The 17,930-nt window shown below is 45.0% G+C and overlaps 1 protein-coding gene across 1 annotated transcript in view; it reads right to left on the bottom strand.

Moving 5' to 3' along the window:
* mgat4b (alpha-1,3-mannosyl-glycoprotein 4-beta-N-acetylglucosaminyltransferase B) overlaps nucleotides 1-17,930 on the bottom strand; it is a 301,140-nt gene that overhangs the window by 75,369 nt on the left and 207,841 nt on the right. The window lies entirely within an intron of this gene.

Here is a 17,930-nt window from a genome sequence, read left to right as displayed (position 1 = left end):
TGTCAAGGGGAGGTGGTTAGACTCTCTCTTGTTGGAGATAGTCATTGCCTGGCACTTATCTGGCGCGAATGTTACTTGCCACTTATCAGCCCAAGTCTGGATGTTGTCCAGGTCTTGCTGCATGCGGGCTCGGACTGCTTCATTATCTGAGGGGTTGCGAATGGAACTGAACACTGTGCAATCATCAGCGAACATCCCCATTTCTGACCTTATGATGGAGGGAAGGTCATTGATGAAGCAGCTGAAGATGGTTGGGCCTAGGACACTGCCCTGAGGAACTCCTGCAGCAATGCCCAGCGGCTGAGATGATTGGCCTCCAACAACCACTACCATCTTCCTTTGTGCTCGGTGTGACTCCAGACACTGGAGAGTTTTCCCCAGATTCCCATTGACTTCAATTTTACGAGGGCTCCTTGGTGCCACACTCGGTCAAATGCTGCCTTGATGTCAAGGGCAGTCACTCTCACCTCAACTCTGGAATTCAGGTCTTTTGTCCATGTTTGGACCAAGGCTGTAATGAGGTTTGGAGCCAAGTGGTCCTGGCAGAACCCAAACTGAGCATCGGTGAGCAGGTTATTGGTGAGTAAGTGCCGTTGATAGCACTGTCGACGACACCTTCCATCACTTTGCTGATGATTGAGAGTAGACTGATGGGGCGGTAATTGGCCGGATTGGATTTGTCCTGCTTTTTGTGGACAGGACATACCTGGGCAATTTTCCACATTGTCGGGTAGATGCCAGTGTTGTAGCTGTACTGGAACAGCTTGGCGAGAGGCGCAGCTAGTTCTGGAGCACAAGTCTTCAGCACTACAGCTGGGATGTTGTCGGGGCCCATAGCCTTTGCTGTATCCAGTGCACTCAGCCGTTTCTTGATATCACGTGGAGTGAATCGAATTGGCTGAAGACTGGCTTCTGTGATGGTGGGGAATTTGGGAGGAGGCCGAGATGGATCATCCACTTGGCACTTCTGGCTGAAGATGGTTGCAAACGCTTCAGCCTTGTCTTTTGCACTCACATGCTGGACTCTGCCATCGTTGAGGATGGGGATGATTACAGAGCCTCCTCCTCCCATTAGTTGTTTAATTGTCCACCACCATTCACGACTGGATGTGGCAGGACTGCAGAGCTTTGATCTGATCCGTTGGTTGTGGAATCGCTTAGCTCTGTCTATAGCATGCTGCTTCTGCTGTTTAGCATGCATGTAGTCCTGAGTTGTAGCTTCACCAGGTTGGCACCTCATTTTTAGGTACGCCTGGTGCTGCTCCTGGCATGCTCTTCTACACTCCTCATTGAACCAGGGTTGATCCCCTGGCTTGTTGGTAATGGTAGAGTGAGGAATATGTCGGGCCATGAGGTTACAGATTGTGCTGGAATACAATTCTGCTGCTGCTGGCCCACAGTGCCTCATGGATGCCCAGTTTTGAGCTGCTAGATCTGTTCTGAATCTATCCCATTTAGCACGGTGGTAGTGCCACACAACACGTTGGATGGTGTCCTCAGTGCGAAGACGGGACTTCGTCTCCACGAGGACTGTGCGGTGGTCACTCCTACCAATACTGTCATGGACAGATGCATTTGCGACAGGTAGATTGGTGAGGACGAGGTCAAGTAAGTTTTTCCCTCGTGTTGGTTCACTCACCACGTGTCGCAGGCCCAGTCTGGCAGCTATGTCCTTCAGGACTCGGCCAGCTCGGTCAGTAGTGGTGCTACCGAGCCACTCTTGGTGTTGGACATTGAAGTCCCCCACCCAGAGTACATTCTGTGCCCTTGCTGCCCTCAGTGCTTCCTCCAAGTGGTGCTCAACATGGAGGAGGACTGATTCATCAGCTGAGGGAGGACGGTAGGTGGTAATCAGCAGGAGGTTTCCTTGCCCATGTTTGACCTGATGCCATGAGATTTCATGGGGTCCAGAGTCAATGTTGAGGACTCCCAAGGCCACTCCCTCCTGACTGTATATCACTGTACCGCCACCTCTGGTGGGTCTGTCCTGCTGGTGGGACAGGACATACCCAGGAATGGTGATGGAAGAGTCTGGGACGTTGGCTGAAAGGTATGATTCTGTGAGTATGGCTATGTCAGGCTGTTGCTTGACTAGTCTGTGGGACAGCTCTCCCAATTTTGGCACAAGTCCCCAGATGTTAGTGAGGAGGACCTTGCAGGGTCGACTGGGCTTGGTTTGCCGTTGTCGTGTCCAGTGGTCCGATGCCGGGTGGTCCGTCCGGTTTTATTCTTATTATGACTTTTCGTAGCGAGATTTTACAACTGAGTGGCTTGCTAGGCCATTTCAGAGGGCAATTAAGAATCAACCACATTGCTGTGGGTCTGGAGTCACATTAAGGCCAGACCGGGTAAGGACGGCAGGTTTCCTTCCCTGAAGGACATTAGTGAACCAGATGGGTTTTTACGACAATCCGGTAGTTTCATGGCGACCATTACTGATACTAGTGTTTTAATTCCAGATTTTATTTCATTAATTGAATTTAATTAATTGAATTTAAATTCGCCAGCTGCTGTGGCGGGATTTGAACTCATGACACTGATTTTTACTCCAGGCCTCTGGATTACTAGTCCAGTAACATAACCACTATGCTACTCGTCGGTCATTTCTCCTCTGCATCCACTCTCCTCTGTGAAGGGCCAGGGGATATTTTTTTAAATTTAACAATGTTATATAAAAGCCATTTGTTGTTTTTAATCAATAACCCAATACCTGAGTTTTGAAAAAAAAAACATTGATAAAGGATTAGATGAGTCAGCTTTTGGTTAGTATTTTTCATTCTGCAAATGAAATTCCACCTTAGAATCTTAGACATTTATGGCACAGGAGGAGGCCATTCGGCCCATCATGTCTGTGCCAGTCGATAGGAGTTATCCAGCCTAATCCCACTTTCTAGCATTTGGAATGTAGCCTTGTAGGTTACAGCATGTCAAGTGCACATCTAAGTACTTTTTAAATGCGATGGGGGTTTCTGCCTCTCCCACTCTTTCAGGCAGTGAGTTCCAGACCCCCACCACCGTCTGGGTGAAAAAATTTCTCCTCAGCTCCCCTCTAATCCTTCTACCAATTACTTTAAATCTATGCTCCCTGGTTACTGACCTCTCTGCTGAGGGAAATAGGTCCTTCCTATCCACTGTATCTCGGCCCCTCATAATTTTATAGACCTCAATTAAATCTCCCCTGAGCCTCCTTTGTTCCAAAGAAAACAACCCCAGCCTATCCAATATTTCCTCATAGCTAAAATTCTCCAGTCCCGGCAACATCCTCGTAAATCTCCTCTGCACCCTCTCTCGTGCAATCACATCTTTCCTGTAATGTGGTGACCAGGACTGTACGCAGTTCTCAAGCTGTGGCCGAACCAAAGTTTTATACAGTTCTAGCATAACCTCCCTGCCCTTATATTCTATGCCTCGGCTAATAAGGAAAGTATCCCGCATGCCTTTTTAACCACCTTATCTACCTGTCCTGCTATCTTCAGGGACAGGTGGACATGCACTCCAATGTCCCTCTGTTCCTCTACACTTCTCAGTATCCTCCCATTTATCGTGAATTCCCTTGCCTTGTTTGCCCTCCCCAAATGCATTACCTCACAGTTCTCTGGATTGAATTCCATTTGCCACTTTTCTGCCCACCTGGCCAGTCCATTGATATCTTCCTGCAGTCGACAGCTTTCCTCCACACTATCAACCCCACGGCCAATTTTTGTATCATCTGCAAACTTCTTAATCATGCCCCCTACGTTTAGGTCTAAATCATTGATATCGACCACAAAAAGCAAGGGACCTAGCACTGAGCCCTGTGGAACCCCAATGGAAACAGCCTTCCAGTCAGAAAAACAACCGTCAACCATTGCCCTTTGCTTCCTGCCACTGAGCCAATTTTGGATCCAACTTGCCACTTTCCCTTGGATCCCATGGGTCTTTACCTTTTTGACCAGTCTGCCATGTGGGACCTTGTCAAAAGCCTTGCTAAAATCCATGTAGACTACATCAAACGAGCTACCCTCATCAACACTCCTCGTTACCTCCTCAAAGAATTCAATCAAGTTAGTCAGACAGGACGTAACAAATCCATGTTGACTGTCCTTGATTACTCCGTGCCTTTCTAAATGACGATTAATACTGTCCCTCAGAATTGTTTCCAATAATTTGCCCACCACCGAGGTTAGGCTGACTGGGCCTGTACTTACTCGGTCTATCCGTTTCTCCCTTTATAAACAACGATACAATGTTGGCAGTCTTCCAATCCTCCGGCACCATGCCTGTAGCCAGAGAGGATTGGAAAATGATGGTCAGAGCCTCCGCTATTTCATAAGAACATAAGAAATAGGAGCAGGAGCAGGAGTAGGCCAATCGGCCCTCGAGCCTGCTCCACCATTCAATAAGATCATGGCTGATCTGATCCTAACCTCAAATCTAAAGAACACAAGAAGTAGGAGCAGGACCCGGCCACTCAGCCCCTGGGCCCGCTCCGCCACCCACAGGGCTTTGACCGATCCGAACTCAACTTCATGTCCAATTTCCTGCCCGCTCCCCGTAACCCCTAATTCCCTTTACTTCTACATCATTAAATTTATTTAATGATGTAGCTTCCACAGCTTCCTGGGGCAGCAAATTCCACAGACCTACTACCCTCTGAGTGAAGAAGTTTCTCCTCATCTCAGTTTTGAAAGAGCAGCCCCTTATTCTAAGATTATGCCCCCTAGTCCTAGTTTCACCCATCCTTGGGAACATCCTTACCGCATCCACCCGATCAAGCCCCTTCACAATCTTATATGTTTCAATAAGATCGCCTCTCATTCTTCTGAATTCCAATGAGTAGAGTCCCAATCTACTCAACCTCTCCTCATATGTCCACCCCCTCATCCCTCGGATTAGCCGAGTGAACCTTCTTTGTACTGCCTCGAGACCAAGTATGTCTTTTCTTAAGTATGGACACCAAAGCTGTATGCAGTATTCCAGGTGCGGTCTCACCAATACCTTGTATAACTGCAGCAATACCTCCCTGTTTTTATATTCTATCCCCCTAGCAATAAAAGCCAACATTCCATTGGCCTTCTTGATCACCTGCTGCACCTGCATACTAACTTTGTGATTTTCTTGCACTAGGATCCCCAGATCACTTTGTACTGCAGTACTTTCCAGTTTCTCACCATTAAGATAATAACTTGCTCTCTGATTTTTCCTGCCAAAGTGCATAACCTCACATTTTCCAATATTGTATTGCATCTGCCAAATCTCCGCCCACTCACCCAGCCTGTCTATATTCCCTTGTAGGTTTTTTTATGTCCTCCTCACTCTCTACTTTCCCTCCCATCTTTGTATCATCTGCAAACTTTGATATGTTACACTCGGTCCCCTCCTCCAAATCGTTAATATAGATTGTAAAGAGTTGGAGACCCAGCACCGACCCCTGTGGAACACCACTGGCTACTGGTTGCCAGTCCGAGAATGAACCATTTATCCCAACTCTCTGCTTCCTGTTAGATAACCAATCCTCCACCCATGCCAAAATATTACCCCCAATCCAGTGATTCTTTATCTTGAGCAATAATCTTTTACGTGGCACCTTGTCGAATGCCTTCTGGAAGTCTAAATACACTACGTCCACTGGTTCCCCTTTATCCACCCTGTACGTTATGTCCTCAAAGAACTCAAGCAAATTTGTCAGACATGACTTCCCCCTTCGTAAAGCCATGCTGACTTTGTCCTATTAAATTATGTTTATTTCCTCCCTTGCTTCTCAACTGCATGGGATACATTACATCTGGGCCTGGCGATTTATGTACTTTCAAAGATGCTAATCCCCTTAAAATTTCCTCCCTCACTATGTTTATCCCGTCCAATACTTCTGTTACTCTGGAGAATATCTGAGGCGGTGGGGGGTAAGAGATTTAATAGATAGGAAATGTCGTGGTGATATTCAATGGGAGGAAGTATCAATAGGAGTAGTGGGTACAGTAGTGAAGTGGTTATGCTTCTGGACTAGTAATTCATAGAACATGAGCACAAATCCCACCACGGCAGTTGGTAGTTTGAGAATTTGAATTCAGAATTTAATAATCTGGAAACAAAAAGCTGGTGTCAGTAGAAGTGAGCATAAAGCTATTGGAGTGTGGTAAAAACCCAACTGGTTCACTAATGTCCTTTAGGGAAGGAAGCCTGCTGTCTAATCCGGTCCGGGCCCATATGTGACTCCAGTCTCACACCAATGTAGTTGACTCTTAACCTCCCTCTGAAGTGGCCTAGCAAGCCCTGCAGTTTGTATCAAACCGCAACTGTTCAAAGTGGCCCAGGACCACCTTCTCAGGGCAACTAGGGATGGGCAATAAATGCCGACACACACATTATGAGAATTTATTTTTTTTTAAAAACCCTCTCCAACTGGTTTAAATACCCGAACTGCGCCCACTTTAGGTAATTTCCAGGTTCGGATCACCTGGCTTCTGTAAGAAATGGCAATATGGATAGGCAGCGGTCACCATGTCACTCTGCATGCGTGTCCCCATTGCCTCATCCACGGTGTACTTCCTTGTCAAATTGCCACATGTGTTTTAGGGTAGGTTAGTGAAGGGAAGTGAGGAAGAGAATAGATGGTGACATCTCGTTACGGGAAGGGTGACCCCATTCTTCTCTGGTTCTATACAATGCACATGTTTGAATTCATTTGGGGTGATTTAATTCCCAATGTTTTTAGCATGGTGGGGAGAACTGAACAGTTTTCTGGGTTAGAAATAAAAGAACAACGAACTTGCATTTATATAGCTTCATTCATGACCTCAGGACGTCCCCAAAGCACTTTACAGCCAATGAAGTATTTTTGAAGTGTAGTCAACGTTGTAATGTAGGAAATGCGGCAGCCGATTTGAGCAGAGCAAGATCCCACAAACAGCAATGCGGTAACGAACAGATAATCTGTTTTTTTAAAAAAAGTGATTGAGGGGATAAATATTGCACAGGACACCGGTGAGAGTGCCCCTGCTCTTCTACGAATAGTGCCGTGGGATCTTCTACGTCTCTTCCAAAAGGCTGCAACTCAGACTGTGCAGCACTCCCTCAGTAATGCACTGGGAGCGTCAGCCTAGATTATGGGCTAAAGTCTCTGGAGTGGGGCTTGGACCCACAACCTTCTGAATCGGATGCGAAAGTGCTATCCACTGAGCCATGGCTGACAACTTGGTTGTGGAAGTAAAGATTTCTCCAGTGGTACACCATTGTGATGTATTCTCTGGTTCTAGCAAGACTCACACTTGGGTGTTAGACGTTTGGTTTTGGTTCCATTGTATTTTGAACCTCTAATGGTGAGTCACGATGAAAATCAAAAAATTTCACAAGTGGCATCAAGTTTCCCAGAACATTGGTCTGGACCAGTCAGCAACAACAACTTGCATTTCTTTGGCTCCTTTCATCCCAAGGTGTTTCACAGGAGCATAACCAATCAAGTTTGACAACAAGCCACATAAGGAGATATTAAGACAGGTGACCAAAAGCTTGGTTAAAGAGGTAGGTTTTAAAAGAGCATCTTAAAAGGAGGAGTGAGTGAGATAGAGAGGCAGAGAGGTTTAGGGAGGGAATTCCAGAGCTTCGGGCCCAGGCAGCTGAAGGCACGGCCGCCAATGGTGGAGCGATTAAAATCGGGGATGCGCAAGGGGCCAGAACTGGAGGAGCGCAGAGATCTCGGAGGAGGTTACAGAGCTAGGGAGGGATTTGAACACATGGATGAGGATCACAGCACACCAAAATCTGATTCAAGAAGGGAAACTGCAATGACTACTGCGCTGCTAGAGTGTCTCGTTGCAGACTGAGAGGGTGGCAGCAGTCATTGGCTCCATGATTTGGACGGAAACATTATTCTGACCTCGTCAACACACTACCAATTATATCGGACAGTCTGCACGGTGCAAAACCACCTTCTCCTGGTCAGTCTCTATCCTGAGTTGTAAAGATCAATGGTTAAGGGAAAGGCCTCACAGCTGCAGGGGTGAATGCTGAATCCGGGACTTGAGTATAAAATTGTTTTAATTAAAAACAAAAATTAAAATCAAAAACTTGTTAGCTACAAGAAAATAATTCCGGACGGCCATGGCTGCATGTAGGGCCAGAAATACATTTACTTCACCCTTAAGGGCTGCGTGAATGTGACTGATGATAATGACCGGGGGAGGCAGGGGGGTGAGGGCGGGTTAGAGAACCGCAGATAGCCAAAGGGTGCAGGATGGGAAAGTAGCTTAGCATTCAAGATCTTAAAGATAACTGGGAACGGGTTTCAGTGGATTGTTCGGTCACAAATTGCACGCATTGTGTAACGAGAAACAGGTTCTGTTCTCAAGACTGTCGCAGTTGACATTCCAGCTTCATTTTACCAACGGCCTCTTCAGGTTTGATAAACTCGGCCGACTCGAGACACCTTTCCTTCTGCTTCGAGCAGACTTCATTCAAGTCCACGAGTCTGAAATGTTACCTCGATGATGTTTAAAGGGCATGGGAGACTAAATATAATTTTTCAAACACATTAAAGAATAGCATAGATGTATTTAAGAGGAAGCCAGATAAGCACGAGAGAGAGAAAGGAATAGAAGGGTATATTGATAGGGTTAGATGAAGTAGGAGTGGGAGAAGGCTCGTGTGGGCATAGACCAGAAGGGCCAAATGGCCTGTTTCTGTGCTGTACATTCAATGTAATTAGGAACAGGAGGAGGCCATTTAGCCCCTCGAGCCTGTTCCGCCATTCAATGAGATCATGGCTGATCTGTGACCCAACTCCATATACCTGCGTCAGCCCCATATCCCTTAATATCTTTGGTTAACAAAAATCTATCAATCTTAGATTTAAAATTAACAATTGAGCTAGCATCAACCTCCATTTGCGGATGAGAGTTCCAAACTTCCACCACCCTTTGTGTATAGAAGTGTTTCCTAACTTCACTCTTGAAAGTCCCGGCTCTAATTTTTAGGCAATATCACCTAGTCCTAGACTCCCCAACCAACGGGAATAGTTTTTCTCTATCCATCCTATCAGTTCCCCTTAATATCTTGAAAACTTCGATCAAATCACCCCGTAATCTTCTAAATTGCAGGGAATACAACCCTAGTTTGTGTAATCTCTCCTCGTAACTTAATCCTTTGAGTCAGGTATAATTCTATTTGAATCAAGACAGGCCATCTTCTGTGTCTCTTTGCCCCGCTATTCAATAGATTGCTAAGTAGGTAAATGCTCCATCACATCGAGGTATTGAGCCGTAGAGAGCAGGAAGGTCTCACATTCAATACCCAGTGTGAGCAGAGTTGGCCGACCTCTGCTGAGTGACAGTAGGACTTGGGCTTGGGTGGAAAAGAAAATGCCAGTCAAGATTGGATGGAGAGAAATTTGTTGAGTGTATTCAGGAGGAATTTCTCATTCAGTATGTGGATGGCCCGACTAGAGAGGGGGCAAAACTTGACCTCCTCTTGGGAAATGAGGAAGGGCAGGTGACAGAAGTGTTAGTGAGGGATCACTTTGGGACCAGTGATCATAATTCCATTAGTTTTAAGATAGCTATGGAGAATGATAGGTCTGGCCCAAAAGTTAAAATTCTAAATTGGGGAAATGCCAATTTTGATGGTATTAGACAGGAACCTTCAGAAGTTGATTGGGAGTCTGTTGGCAGGCAAAGCGACGTCTGGTAAGTGGGAGGCTTTCAAAAGTGTGTTAACCAGGGTTCAGGGTAAGCACATTCCTTATAAAGTGAAGGGCAAGGCTGGTAGAAGTAGGGAACCTTGGATGACTCGGGAGATTGAGGCCCTAGTCAAAAAGAAGAAGGAGGGATATGACATGCATAGGCAGCTGGGATCAAGTGGATCCCTTGAAGAGTATAGAGATTGCCGGAGTAGAGTTAAGAGAGAAATCAGGAGGGCAAAAAGGGGACATGAGATTGCTTTGGCAGATAAGGCAAAGGAGAATCCAAAGAGCTTCTACAAATACATAAAGGGCAAAAGAGTAACTAGGGAGAGAGTAGGGCCTCTTAAGGATCAACAAGGTCATCTATGTGCGGAACCACAAGAGATGGGTGAGATCCTAAATGAATATTTTATATCGGTATTTACGGTTGAGAAAGGCATGGATGTTAGGGAACTTGGGGAAATAAATAGTGATGTCTTGAGGAGTGTACATATTACAGAGAGGGAGGTGCTGGAAGTCTTAACGCGCATCAAGGTAGATAAATCTCCGGGACCTGATGAAATGTATCCCAGGACGTTATGGGAGGTTAGGGAGGAAATTGTGGGTCCCCTAGCAGAGATATCTGAATCATCGACAGCTACAGGTGAGGTGCCTGAAGATTGGAGGGTAGCAAATGTTGTGCCTTTGCTTAAGAAGGGCGGCAGGGAAAAGCCTGGGAACTACAGACCGGTGAGCCTGACATCTGTCGTGGGTAAGTTGTTAGAGGGTATTCTGAGAGACAGGATCTACAGGCATTTGGAGAGGCAGGGACTGATTAGGAACAGTCAGCATGGTTTTGTGAGAGGAAAATTATGTCTCACGAATTTGATTGAGTTTTTTGAAGGGGTAACCAAGAAGATAGATGAGGGCTGTGCAGTAGACGTGGTCTACATGGACTTCAGCAAAGCCTTTGACAAGGTACCGCATGGTAGGTTTTTACATAAGGTTAAATCTCACGGGATCCAAGGTGAGGTAGCCAATTGGATACAAAATTGGATTGACGACAGAAGACAGAGGGTGGTTGTCGAGGGTTGTTTTTCAAACTGGAGGCCTGTGACCAGCGGTGTGCCTCAGGGATCAGTGCTGGGTCCGCTGTTATTTGTTATTTATATTAATGATTTGGATGAGAATTTAGGAGGCATGGTTACTAAGTTTGCAGATGACACCAAGATTGGTGGCATTGTGGACAGTGAAGAAGGTTATCTAGGATTGCAACGGGATCTTGATAAATTGGGCCAGTGGGCCGATGAATGGCAGATGGAGTTTAATTTAGATAAATGTGAGGTGATGCATTTTGGTAGATCGAATCGGGCCAGGACCTACTCCGTTAATGGTAGGGCGTTGGGGAGAGTTATAGAACAAAGAGATCTAGGAGTACAGGTTCATAGCTCCTTGAAAGTGAAGTCACAGGTGGATAGGGTGGTGAAGAAGGCATTCAGCATGCTTGGTTTCATTGGTCAGAACATTGAATACAGGAGTTGGGATGTCTTGTTGAAGTTGTACAAGACATTAGTTAGGCCACACTTGGAATACTGTGTACAGTTCTGGTCACCCTATTATAGAAAGGATATTATTAAACTAGAAAGAGTGCAGAAAAGATTTACTAGGATGCTACTGGGACTTGATGGTTTGACTTATAGGGAGAGGTTGGATAGACTGAGACTTTTTTCCCTGGAGAGTAGGAGGTTTAGGGGTGATCTTATAGAAGTCTATAAAATAATGAGGGGCATAGATTTAAGGTGAGAGGGGAGAGATACAAAAGGGTCCAGAGGGGCAATTTTTTCACTCAAAGGGTGGTGAGTGTCTGGAATGAGCTGCCAGAGGCAGTAGTAGAGGCGGGTACAATTTTGTCTTTTAAAAAGCATTTGGACAGTTACATGGGTAAGATGGGTATAGAGGGATATGGGCCAAATGCAGGCAACTGGGACTAGCTTAGTGGTATAAACTGGGCGACATGGACATGTTGGGCCGAAGGGCCTGTTTCCATGTTGTAAACTTCTATGATTCTATGATTCATGCTCCTGATTGCTATCCAGTGGTGCCCTGCTGGAAAATGTGTGTGCACGTGCAAGTCAGGCAAGCACAGGGTCCAGCTTGGCAATGATATCCAAGTCTACAAACAAAGGCCAATGGAATGAGGGAATGAAAGGCTTCTGGCACTTGTGGGACTCTGACCCAAAAAGAAAAAAAAGTTGCATTTATATAGCGCCTTTCATGACCTCAGGCCGTTTATTGGCTGTAAAGCACTTGGAACTACTTTTTGAAGTGTGGTAACTGTTGTAATGCAGGAAACACAGCAAGTGCCAATTTGCACATAGCAAGGTCCATAAGACCATAAGAGATAGGAGCAGGAGTAAGCCGTTTGGCCCCTCGAGCCTGCTCCGCCATTTAATGAGATCATGGCTGATCTGATTTTTACTTCAACTTCACTTTCCTGCCTTTTTCCATATCCTTTGACTCCCTTGCTGATCAAAAATTTGTCTAACTCAGCCTTGAACGTATTCAATGACCCAGCCTCCACAGCTTATTGGGGTAAAGAATTCCAAAGATTCACAACCCACTGGGAGAAGAAATTCCTCCTCATTTCCATCTTAAATGGGCGACCCCTTATTCTGAGACTATGTCCCCTAGTTTTAGATTCCCTCATGAGGGGTAACATCCTCTCAGCATCTACCCTATTGAGTCCCCTCAGAATCTTGTGTGTTTCAATAAGATCTGCTCTCATTCTTCTAAACTCCAATGAGTATAGACCCAACCTGTTCAATCTTTCCTCATAAGACAACCCTTCCATACCCAGAATCAACCTAGCGAACTGCCTCCAATGCAAGTATGTCCTTCCTTAAATAAGGGCACCAAAACTGTACGCAACTCCGGGTGTGGTCTCACCAGCACCCTGTACAGTTGTAGCATGACTTCCCTGCTTTTATACTCCATCTCCCTAGAAATAAAGGCCAATATCCCATTTGCCTTCTGGATTACCTGCTGCACCTGTATGTTGACTTTTTGTGTTTATGTACGAGGACACCCAGATCCCTCTGCACCGCAGCATTTTGTAGTATTTCTCCATTCAAATAATATTTTTGCTTTTTTATTTTTCCTCCCAAAGTGGATGACTTCACATTTTCCCACATTATATTCCATCTGCCAAATTTTTGCCCATTCGCTTAACCTGTCAATATCCCTTTGCAGACACTTTGTGTCCTCATCGCAACTTGCTTTTCCACCTATCTTTGTATCAGCAGCAAATTTGGCCACAAGACACTCTGTTCCTCATCCAAGTCATTGATATATATAATAAATAGTTGAGGCCCCAGCACTGATCCCTGCGGCACCCCACTAGTTACAGATTGCCATTTCAAAAATGACCCTTTTATCCCGATTCTTTGTTTTTTGTTAGTTAGCCAATCCTCCGTCCATGCCAGTATATTACACCCAACACCATGAGCTCTTACGTTGTGAAGTAATCTTTTATGTGGCACCTTATCGAATGCCTTTTGGAAATCCAAATATACTGCATCCATTGGTTCCCCTTTATCCACCCTGCCCTTTACTTCCTCAAAGAACTCTAATAAATTTGTCAGACATGATTTCCCCTTCATAAAATCATGTTGACTCTCCCTGATTGTATTATGATTCTCCAAATGTCCTGCTGCTACTTCCTTAATAGTGGATTCTAGCATTTTCCCAATGACAGACATTAGGCTAACTGATCTATAGTTATTTGCTTTCTGGCTCACTCCCTTCTTGAATAGGGGTGTTACATTTGTGCTTTCTACACACAAAGGGTTGTAGAAGTTTGGAACTCTCTTCCGCAAAGGGCAATTGATACTAGCTCAATTGCTAAATTTAAATCTGAGATAGACAGCTTTTTGGCAACCAAAGGTATTATGGGATATGGGCCAAAGGCAGGTATATGGAGTTAGATCACAGATCAGCCATGATCTTATCAAATGGCGGAGCAGGCACGAGGGGCTGAATGGCCTACTCCTGTTCCTATGTTCCTATCCCAATCCGCTGGGACCTTTCCAGAATCTAGTGAATTCTGGAAGATTACAACCAATGCATCCACTATCTCTGTAGCCACTTCCTTTAAGACCCTCAGGTGCAAGCAATCAGGTCCAGGGGACTTGTCAGCCTTTAGACCCATTAGTTTACCTAGTACTTTTTCTCTAGTGATAGTGATTGTTTTTAGTTCCTCCCTCCCCTTTGCCCCTTGATTTTCTACTATTATTGTATGTTATTAGTGTCTTCTACTGTGAAGACAGATACAAAATATCTGTTCAATTCTTCTGCCATTTCCTTGTTTTCCATTATTATTTCCCCAGTCTCATCCTCTAAGGGACCAATGTTTACTTTAGCTACCCTAAAGGTCCTACAAACAGCAACAAGATAATGGCAAGATAATCTGTTTTAATGATGTTGGTCGAGGGATAAATGTTGGCCAGGACACTGGGGATAATTCCCCTGATGATCTTTGAAGTGGTGCCATGGGATCTTTTACGTCCACCTAAGAGGGCAGATGGGACCTCCATTTAATGTCTCATCTGAAAGACGGCACCTCCGACAGTGCAGCACACCCACGGTACTGCACCTGGAATGTCAGCCTAGATTTTGGGCTCAAGTCTCTGGAGTGGGATCTAAACCCACAGCCTTCTGACTCAGTGTCCTCAGGAAAGGAGGGGAGAAAAGTCAAGAAAATTGGCGAGGGAAGAAATGAAGAATGTTTTTTCTTTGAAATGTAACAAAATGTGCGCTCTGCTCACAATACCAAAGCTACAGTGCATAAGTTAACTGCAACCTGTCAACATGAAAGGTTGAAACCTGTGTATGAGCCGACTGCTCTTTCATCACACTATGACCCCTGCAAGAAAAGAACTACCAGTTTTGAAACTGAACAGCCAATTGTACAAGTGCGGATTTAATTCTCCTGAAAGCTGTCAGGCATTGTCAGAAAGAAATCGAAGTCATGTTTGTCGAATATATATGTAGTGACCTGGATGGGAAAGATGCTTTGAACTTTCTCCAGACAGAAGATGATTTTCTTTCACTTCAAAGAATAAAGTGCGATTGAATGGTTTTACACGACCATGCTGCTCCTTTCGAAACAGAGATGAAGACGCATCTCAGGAATGCAATAAATCTGCTCGATAGACACGTGCTTCGTAGCTGTAGCTGTTTCACAATGGCCTCATCCCTGTAGCAGGGCTTCCTGTGAGACCATTCTAGTTGTGCCAGCAACTGCGTAATAAACAATACACCTTTTGTAAAGCAGAATTCATACATTTTATTGTGGGAGTACCTCCAGATGAAACTTTTTAAAAAAAAAAGCAACGGCTGTGTGTTCAACCTCCACTTTAGGGCTTGAGCACATAATCTGGGCCGACACTTCAGTGCAGCTCTTCCACAGGTGCTGACCTTCAGAGGAGATCATAGAATCATACAGCGCAGAAGGAGGCCATTCAGCCCACCATGCCCGTACCAGCTCTTTGAACAAGCTATCCAATTAGTTACACTGCCTCACTCTTTCCCCGTAGCCCCGAGAATGCTTCCTTTTCATATATTTATCAAATTCCCTTTTGAAGATGTTAAATTGTGACCCGTTCCACCTGCTCTCGTGGACATTAAAGGCCCCGTAGCACTATTCAAAGAGGAAGGTGGGGTGGGGGGGGCAGAATTAGCCCAGTCTCTTGGTGAACATTCCACATTTAAGTCAGGTCATCAACCTGAAACATTAACTCTGTTTGTTTCTCCACAGATGCTGCCCGACCTGCTGAGTGTTTTCCAGCATTTTCTGTTTTTATTCCAGATTTCCAGCATCCGCAGTATTTTGCTTTTGTTCTACTCAGCAGGTAGCATTCTTGCTTCTGAGTCAGAAGATTGCGAAGATTCTCTCCTGCACCCTCTCTAAGGCCTGGACATCCTCCCTAAAGTGCGGTGCCCAGAATTGAACACAATACTCCAGCTGAGGCCTAACCGGTGTTTTATGAACGTTTAGCATAACTTCCTTGCTTTTGTACTCTTTGCCTCCATTAATAAAGCCCAGGATCCCATATTTTTTTTTAAAAAAGAACAGTCTTCTCAACTTGTCCTGCCACCTTCAAAAATTGGTGTACATACACCCCCAGGTCTCTGTTCTCTGCGTTAAATTTCATCTGCCATGTGTCTGCTCGAGTCCTCCTGAAGTCTGTTACTATCCTCCACATCGTTTACTACATTTCCGAGTTTCGTGTTATCTGCAATCTTTGAAATTCTACCCTCTATACCCAAATCCAGGTCATTCATATATATCAAAAAGAGCAGTGGCCCTAATACTGACCCCTGGGGAACACCACTGTGTACTTCCCTCCAGTCTGAAAAACAACCGTTCACCGCTACTCTGCTTTCTGACCCCTAGCCAATTTTGTATCCACGCTGCCACTGTTCCTTTAATCCCACGGGCTTTATTTTTGCTGACAAGTCTATTTTGTAGTACTTTATCAAACGGCTTTTGAAAGTCCATATACACAACATCAACCGCACTACCCTCAACAACCCTCTCCGTTACTTCATCAAAGAACTCAATCAAGTTAGTCAAACGCGATTTTCCTTTAACAAATCCATGCTGACTTTCATTTATTAGCCCATAGTTTTCCAAGTGCCAATCAATTTTGTCTCAGATTATTGTCTCTAAAAGTTTCCCCACCACCGACTTACGGCTGACTGGCCTGTAACTGCTGGGTTTATCCCTCTCTCCCTTTTTTTGCCAAGTAACTTAAATCTGTGTCCTCTGCTTACTGACCATGCCGCCAGTGGAAACAGTTCCTCCTTATTTATTTATCATCCCCAGCAATTTTATTCCTGAAGCGACCTATCTCATCCTCAACTCTATAATACACGGCTTTCCTAATTAGGATATTTTATGAGCCAAACCTGTATGGAACGTTACGAAGCAAAACAGCCTAAATCACGCAAAGTAGTCGTGACTTAACTGTTTCTTTTGACCCACAATGTATTGGATGAAAGAGCAAAAACATCCCTCCTCCCACCGAAAACATTGCAAAGGTGTCAGCCTTGGCTCAGCGGATAGTACTCTCACCTCTGAGTCAGAAGGTCATGAATTCAAATCCCTCTCCAGAAACTTGAGCACATAATCCAGGCTGACACTCCCAATGCAGTACCGAGGGAGTGCTGCACTGTCGGAGGTGCTGTCTTTTGGATGAGACGTTAAACAGAGGCCTCATCTGCCTGTTTCAAGTAGGATATAAAGATTGCACGGCCACTATTCGAAGAGGAGCAGGGAATTCTCCTCGTCCAACACCACCAAAAACAGATTAACTGGTGAGGGACTTTGGACTTTTGAAAGGATGGGCGAGAAGCCCTGGATTGCTGCAAGAGCAGGTTTGTTCCCTTCGGGAGATAGTTTTGAATGAACTTTCACTTTTGTGATCCCATATCCTTTTCCCTGTGCTTCTTCAAAGATGCACCGTAATAGCGGGGCCGAAGGAAGGGGCCTTCCATCCGCTGAGACAAATCCTCTCACTTCCCATAGGGGCAAATGTTCTGTGAGGCTATTACAGACATACATGCTATCAGAATATATGACTGATCTTTGTACTAAGCCAATAACCGTACCAGTGACCTCCGGTCAACAGGTTCAAAGTATTAACACCAAAGGATAGAATACAGAACTGTTACTGTTTAGAAAACATGCCAGGAAGGTTGACCAAATTCAAAAGGTATTGCTTCTGGCTGTTTAGAAAGCTAACCGAGACAATGTAATTTCGTGGAGATAAGGGTCGAGGTTGAAGATAAGACAGCTGCCGAGCTAGGCCTTGAGAAACTGTGGGAAACTCTGATAGAGAATGGAAAATTACTGGTAACTTGCTTTTGCACCAGCAAGTAGGGTATTAAACCAGCCATTTTAGAAAGTTCGGGCGAGATAGACTGGAGACAGTCCACGAAACAGATCGGAAGGGCACGAAGGATGTCAACGGAGAATTAACCCCTCAGTTTCCCGAAGCAGAAGATTTTGACCGTTCTGAGTTTTGAGTTGCTTTGCTGACTTAAAGGTTGTATGCATCTCTATGTGTAGCCTGTTCTATTTTAATATAAAAGTTTAAAAACTTGGTTAATTTTACTTCTGATTACCCTAAAGAGTAACGAGAGAGTTAAAAGAAAACCCGACACTGGTCATTTACCTCTTTGCTGTCTGAATGACCTTGCGGTGCACAAATTGGGTAAACAGTGACTATACTTC

Source organism: Heptranchias perlo, chromosome 14, assembly GCF_035084215.1.
Source record: "Heptranchias perlo isolate sHepPer1 chromosome 14, sHepPer1.hap1, whole genome shotgun sequence".
Classification (NCBI taxonomy): Eukaryota; Metazoa; Chordata; class Chondrichthyes; order Hexanchiformes; family Hexanchidae; genus Heptranchias; species Heptranchias perlo.
The sequence above is the reverse complement of the archived record's forward strand: the minus strand, read 5'-3'. Positions and strand labels throughout refer to the sequence as shown.